Raw genomic sequence first — 7667 nt, 5'->3', positions numbered from 1 at the left:
TTTTGTTTATATATCTGTCTATATGCCTACACCACACTGTATACGTTTGTGCATGTGTGAATACACATGTGTGTTTTGGAGGAGCTTGTTCTCGTGCGTACATGCATGTGTGCATGTGTAGTCAGACGCCAACACTGGATGTATTCCTTTATTGATTTCCACCTTACATTTTGAGGCAGAGTTTCTCATGGAGCCTGGAGCTCATCTATTCAGATAGACTGGCAAGCCCTGGTGCTGAGATGACAGGCACAGGATGTCACCCCCAGCTCTTGGACTTGAACTCAGATCCTCATGCTTGTGCAGCAAGCAGTTCACAAGCTGAGCCATCTCCCCAACCCCTCACACTGTTTTGATTACTGTAGTCGAGAAATGTGTATCTTTAAACTGTTCTTTTTAAGTATCATTTTGGGTGTTTGGTTTTCCTTAGAATTAAATCGTTTGCTTTAAGATTGGTTGTTTTCTATATATGCAAAAATACTCCTGGGGACTTTTGTGGCCATTACATTGAACCTGTACATCATTTTGGGTAATAATGTTTTTAACACTGGTAAGTATTTTAACCATGAACATGGGATATCTGTTTATTTATGTCTTCTTACAATTTCATTATGTTTTTATTATAGATGTCCTCTATTTCCTTTAATAATAAGTTTTTCCCTGATGCTATTGTAAATAGAATTTTCTTCTTTAATAGATTGTTCATGGGGAAGGGGTATTAACTTCCGTGTCCTGTTATTGCAGAGAATAATCTATAGCTACCAGGAGTTTTTTGATTTAAGCTTTAGAGTTCTGTCTATATAAAATAATATGTTCTGTGAGCAGATAATTTTACTTCTTTTCGATGTGAGTGACTTTTATTTCATTCTCTTGCATAATTATTCTGGGTTGGACTTCTGGAAGTATTTTGAAATGAATGGGCGAAAGCAGACATCTTACAGCCCCATCCTCATCTTAGAGAAAAGCTCTTATTCTTTTACATTTTAATGGTGACGACTTCATCCAAGGTCAGGATGATCCATTGCTTTCAGTCTGAGGTGACGCAGAATATCACAGAAGACATACTGTATGGTAGGGGGGCTGCTTATCTCTTAGTAGGCAAGAAACAAACAAAGAAACAACAGCAGCAAAAGAATCAGAGATGAACTGAACCCTAGTGACCTAGTGACCTACTTCCTTCAGCTAGGTCAGTTCTAAAGTTTCTACAACTTCCCGATAGCACCATCAAGTTATGAATCCTCTGTTGGATTAATTTATTTCCTAAGTCAGATCTCATGATCTCTTTGTATAAGGAAACGGGCCCACCATCTGGTAACCAAGCCTTTAACACTGGCTCTTTGGAGGGAGTCCCTCATCTCCAAACTGTGACAAGGTCCTCAGGTAGCTTCCCTCTCTTAGCCTCTCAAGTGATTTTTTTTTTTTTTTTTTTTTATGGAAGAAGACTGAGTCTATTCAATGATTTTCTTTTGCATCAGTCAAGATGACAATGTATTTTTTTTCTTTATTCTACCAGCATGGTGGCATTACTTTAATTAGCTTTCCTATGTTAATCCATCTTCACATTCCAGGAGTAAATCCCAGGTAGGTAAAGATAATGTATGGAATCCTTCTGTATGCAACCAAGCTCAGTTTGTTAGTAATTTGCCGTGGCTTTTGTTCCAAGGTTCACAAGCTTTATTACATGTAGCAACTCTGTGTGTCTTTGTGCCCTTCTCTCTGCTCCACATTAGAAACCTAGAAATGGATTTGTTATTCTTTAGACGTTTGATGACGAGGCTGCTGATGGAATCCTTGGCTGTTAGGGGTTGCTATTCTGTACAGATGTTCACAGTTCCTCTGTAAAGTTGTTTGTTAGTACTCAAGTCCCCATTTCTGACGTTAGCAAAGGATCAATTCTTGATTGCTGAATTGCATTTTTAAAGATCTCTTCTGATTTTTAGATATTTCCTCTCATTTTGTTCTCCTCCTAGTTCTGTGGGTAAGGTCAGTTTGTTATTTCAGGGTTTGGTTCTTGAAAACATTTTTGTCGTGTGCAGTTGAAACACACATGGCACATGCCTGTAGAACAACTTTGGGGAGTGTGTTCTGCCCTTCCACCCAGGGCTCCCAGGACTGAAGAAGAAGAGTTGTTTGTTAGGCTTTCAGGGTTGAGGGCGAGCACTTCCACCCCACAAGCCATTCCGCTTCCTCCTCCTCCCCCTTTTCTTCCTCTTCCTGCTTCTTCCTCTTCTTGCCCCTCCTCCTTCTTCATGAAAGTGTACAGTATGGCTTTTTAAGTATTTTCCTAGCCTCCTTTGTAACTTTTTTCCTATGGTTTAATGGCCATTTAAGGGTGTAGTGTTCAAATGCTTGAACTTTCTTGGTTACCTTCTGTTAGCAACTTCTAATGTCGTTGTCTTGCGGTCTGAGAGAGTATTTTATATTAAATCACTTTTTAAATTTATTGAGATTTAACTTATGTCCTAATACATGATCTATCTTACAGAATCTCTCTTATGGACATAAATACCATGTGTATTCTGCTTTTGGCTATTCTATATGTCTGTTACATCATGTTCGTTTGTGTGTTTTTCAGGCTTCATTTTCTTCTCTCTCTCTCTCTCTCTCTCTCTCTCTCTGTGTGTGTGTGTGTGTGTGTGTGTGTGTGTGTGTGTGTCTGTGTCTGTGTCTGTGTCTGTGTGTGTGTGCGCGCTATTGAGAGTGGTGTGTTAAGGTCTCCAGTTATTTAGACTTTGCTTAGAGCCACCTATATCTTCAGTCATGTCAAGTTTGCTTCCTCTATTTTGACAACAAATATAAACATAAAATAGTTGTAATTATTTCTTGATATATGGAAACTTTCTGCTTCGTCTTATCTAACCCTTTAAATGTGAAATCCATTTTGTCATGTTAGTATAGCTCCCTTACTTTCTGTTGGTTACTTCCACTCCTTTTGTGTGTGTGGGAGAAGTACAAGAGATCGGACCCAGGGCCCCATACTCTGCTCTGCAAAGCTCTACTGGTGAGCTACGTCACCCAATGTAGAATGGATATTTTTCATCCTTTCACAACTTACTTGTGTCTTTGGATAGAACATGACTGTCTTGACAAATCCCTGGGCAAGGAGTTTCATTTCCTGGGAAGAATCATCTAGATTAGATTCACCTGTGGGCATGCCTGTAAGGAGTTTTTTCTTGAGAGAATGGAAGTGGGAAGACCCACTGTGAATATGGGAGGCACGGGGGTTGGGGAGCTAAGCACTAACAGGCTTTACTTCACTCTTTTGTGCTCTTGACTGTGGAGATGCTAGACTTGCTTCTGCAGGTTGCTGCTGCCTTGCCTTCCCCACAGCGAGGTCCTGTGAGCCAACTCGGTCTTTTCTCTGTCACGTTGATTTTTGTCTGGGTATTGTTACCACAGCAATGGGAAAATAAACTAACACATTGGGGGTTGTTTTAATTGGTTTTCACTTCCTTCTACGTGTATCCTGTCACTGTTTTCTTATGATTAACATTTAACATCTCCAAGTTATAACACTCAAATTTGAATTTATATGGAAAACAAAAACAAAAAAAAGGCATTACTTCAGTACAGCTTTGTGCCTAATTACTTTCTGTTATTGATATCACAATAGCATGTGTTGTGTATTCAAAGGCATAAACTAATAATTGTTTTTTGAATTAGTTTCTTAAGCTATACAGAATATAGAAGCAGAGCTACAAAGCAAACTATAGGAATACTAGATTTTGAACAAATAATTTCAAAATTATTAGTCTGTCATATCACATAGGAAGTAGAGTTTCAAACAAAAGTAAAACTAATTTTTCCAATTGCTCGTTTGCTTTTTTTTTTTTTTTTTTTTTTTTTTTTTGGAGCTGGGGACCGAACCCAGGGCCTTGCGCTTGCTAGGCAAACGCTCTACCACTGAGCTAAATCCCCAACCCGAGATGTTTTGTTTTTAAATATAGTTTTAAGTTTTTCCCTAATGTCTTTAACTTCAACCTAAGACTTGAGATGTTGCTTGCATTGTTGAGAAAAGCTCTTACTGTGTTTCCCTGGCTGGCCCCACATTCACGCTGTAGACCCGTGGTTCTTAACTTGTGAGTTCAACCCCTTTGGGGGCCAAATGACTATCAGGAAACATAGATATTTGTATTATGATTCAGAACAGTAGCAAAATTACAGTTATGAAGTAGTAATGAAAATAATTTTATGGATGGGGGTCACCATAACATGAGGAAATGTATTAAAGGGTCACAGCATTAGGAAGGTTGAATATTGCTGTAGAATAATCTGGCCTGGAACTCACAGGGATCTGTTTGTCTCTGCCTCCCAAGGGCCTGGACAAAAGGCCTAGCCATCACATTCACCCTCTGAAGTACATTTTTGAAGGACAGGTCTACATACTAAAAGGTTTACTCAGCTCTGAGTTATCTGCAGATGTCTTCCTTTCTCGTATTTGAAGGACAGTTCAGCTGGGTATAAGATTCCCGGCTGATTTTGTTGTACATTTTAGTACTTTGAATGTATCAGCCCACTTGACTGCTGGCCTACAAAACTGCCGATGAAAAACTGCTAGAATTCTTATGGTGGAAAACATGCATAAATAAATGGCTTCTATAATGTACTTTTTATGGGCTTCTTTGACTTCATCCTGCTAGAGTTTGTTGAACTTATTGGATGTCTGCATCATGCCTTCCATTGCATCCCAGTGGATATTTAGTCACGTTTTCTCTGACCCTTTACTTTCTCTTCTCCTTTTGGGATGTTCATAACACAAGTTTATCTGCTTGTGCCCCTTAGGCTGTGTTCACTTTTCTTCCATCCTTTCTGTGTCTCAGACTTAATGATTTCAGCTATCTTCTCTTCAAATCTTCTGGTTCTTCCTCTTGCCTTCTTAAATCTGCTTTTAATCACTCCAGAGAATTTATAAAATATTTGTTATTGTATATTTTAGCCCAGTTTTTTTCTTTATATCTTTATTTAGTTGTTTTGAGCATCCATAATACTATTGTTGTTAAAAAACTTTTGTGTCAGCACCTGGTCTTTTTAAAGGATACTTTATGTCAACTTAAGTTTTTTTCAAATGCTGTATACTTTCCCATTTGTCCCTTGTGTCTGTCTGTGTGTGTGTGTGTGTGTGTGTGTGTGTGTGTGTGTGTGTGTGTATGTCTATAAAATTTTACATGTTTGAAGCTTATGGTTGTAGAAATGACTCTTCGTAGAATAAGAACAAGGTAAATAGCAGCTTCAGCCTCTTTTGAACATCATTGTCACCCTGTTCTTTTCCACGTTCCGCTCTCCATTTAATTAGAAGCAATGGTTTAGTCAGGCTTTCTACCGCTTCGTAACAAGGTTCCCTTTTTGCCACTTTCTAGTAGCAGATGTCCCACTTGCTTATTGACGGCACCATCCAAGTTGAAAATTACTTCTAACAGTCCATTTTCATAACCTGCTCTTCAAACTCCTTCAGCCTCTGCTTAAACCCAGGTCCAAATCCAGGAGAGCCTCTTCTCCAAGCTATCCAGTCTTTATAGCTTTCCTATTGCTGTATGGCATACTGTTCCAAAGCTTAGTGACACCACGCAAGCAAGAAACAACCAAACTAAAAATAAATCCCATGTTAGCCCACATGCTTTTGTATATCAAGGCCTTGCTGGGCTGGAGCCACAGGCCCAGTCTGACAAAGCTGTTAGGTGGGGCTGAGCCTTTAGTTGCTTGAAGTCTCAACTAGGGGAGACTTAAGGCTTACCTGGAAAACTAGCTATTGGCAGGATTCAGGTCCTCATTGGCTGTTGGCTGAAAATACCAGCTAAAGGAGCAGGCAAGAGTAAGAGAACAAGAAAGATAGAAATCAAAACCCTTTCCCAACTCCATCTGGAAAGTGTTCTTACATCATGGCTATATATTCTTTTCTCAAAAGAGAGTAGGTCCCTCCCTCACCTAAGGAGAGGGGATTACATCAAAGTGTCAATGCTGATGTCCTGCTTAGGATTACTGAAACACCATGACCAAAGCAACTTGAAGAGAAAAGGGTTCATGTGGCTTACACTTCCATATTGCTATTCACCAATGGAGGAAGTTAGGATAGGAACTCAAACAGGATAGGGAGCTGGAGACAGCGGCTGATGCAGAGACCATGGAGGAGTGCTGCGTACTGGCTTGCTCCCCATGGCTTACTCAGCCTGCTTTCTTACAGAACCCAGGACCACCAGGCCAAGGGGTGGTACCACACACAATGAACTGGGGCCTCTCCATCAACTACTAATTTAAAAAAGCCTTACAGTTGGATCTTATGGAGGGATTTTTTTTTCAATTAAAGTTCCTTCCTTTTCAACACTAGCTTGTGTCAAGTTGAAATAAAGCTAGGCAACACAGCTAGGAAATGCATCAGGTGAGAAGGGCTATTTCAGAGACTGCACATCACAATGGTGTGCTCTAAGAACTCGAAGAGCTATCTTTATTTTGGATCTTTTGTTGCCCCAAGTTTGCTGCAGCGCCCTCACCAGTATTGTATATCAAGTGATGATTTTAATTTTTAAACACAAATTTGAACTTAATTCCTACTTTAGGAAATCATTAGTAATTTTTTGAGGATACTTTTGTGCTACTTATCTGATCTTTGGGCTTTATATATTTTTTTTTCTTTTCTTTTTTTCGGAGCTGGGGACCGAACCCAGGGCCTTGCGCTCGCTAGGCAAGCGCTCTACCACTGAGCTAAATCTCCAACCCCCCTATATTTTTTAATACATAAGAAAATTAGCCTATCCCAATCCCCATAGTTAGGTGAAACAAAATGCTAAGTAAGATATTTTCTTTCTTTCTTTCTTTCTTTCTTTCTTTCTTTCTTTCTTTCTTTCTTTCTTCTTGTGGGAAAGAAAACCAATAGGTATTGTATGTGTGGTTAATACTTTTCTCATTTTTCATTCATATTTTGCTTTTATTCATGATGTTTTTGTGGGGGAATCATACCATTAAAATCACAATCTATGTATTTCCTGCTAACATGTCTTTGTTTTCCTCTTACCGCCTTTTATGGCTAGATCTGAATCTCCTTCCTAACATATGGCCGTTCTTAGCACCTTATCCTTTCCCAGCTTTTTAACCTTTTCTGAAAAGTCTGCTCTCAGAGTTTAGTCAAGTCTCACCATTCTTCAGTGTTCACATTGGTACACAGCTGCATTTTTGTTCCAGCCCCTCTCTCGTGGCCTTTGGAAGACAGCAGGGGCTGTTCTAGGAGTGTTTTTCTGGGTCCAGAGCTTTGTACAGTCCCCCTATGCTTAGATATTGAATGTGAAGTGGTTCAAAAACAAAAAGAATACACAGGGGGTTGGGGATTTAGCTCAGTGGTAGAGTGCTTGCCTAGCAAGCACAAGGCCCTGGGTTCAGTCCCCAGCTCTGAAAAAAGGAGGAAAAAAAAAAAGAATATACAACGTTCCCATCACACTGTTGCCAAGTCGGTGGTTCTTTTCCTTCTTTCCTTTCCTAGGAGACACACACAATATACACATTCCCTGTAGTCTTGTGAGGCAAAACTCTTTAAGTTTCTGTGGTCTAGAAAACCAGTAGTTAAAGAATTCATGGCCCAGGCTCCCTAGCAGCTAAGAGTGCTCACGTAACTAGGTTGTGGGCAGTGGTATATGAGAAGCATGACAACTTTAGAGGGAGCTCTTCCTCCCTTCACCTCCAAC

The sequence above is a fragment of the Rattus norvegicus genome, chromosome 19 (genome assembly GCF_036323735.1).
Source record: "Rattus norvegicus strain BN/NHsdMcwi chromosome 19, GRCr8, whole genome shotgun sequence".
NCBI classification, from domain to species: domain Eukaryota; kingdom Metazoa; phylum Chordata; class Mammalia; order Rodentia; family Muridae; genus Rattus; species Rattus norvegicus.
Note: the sequence above shows the minus strand (reverse complement) of the source record.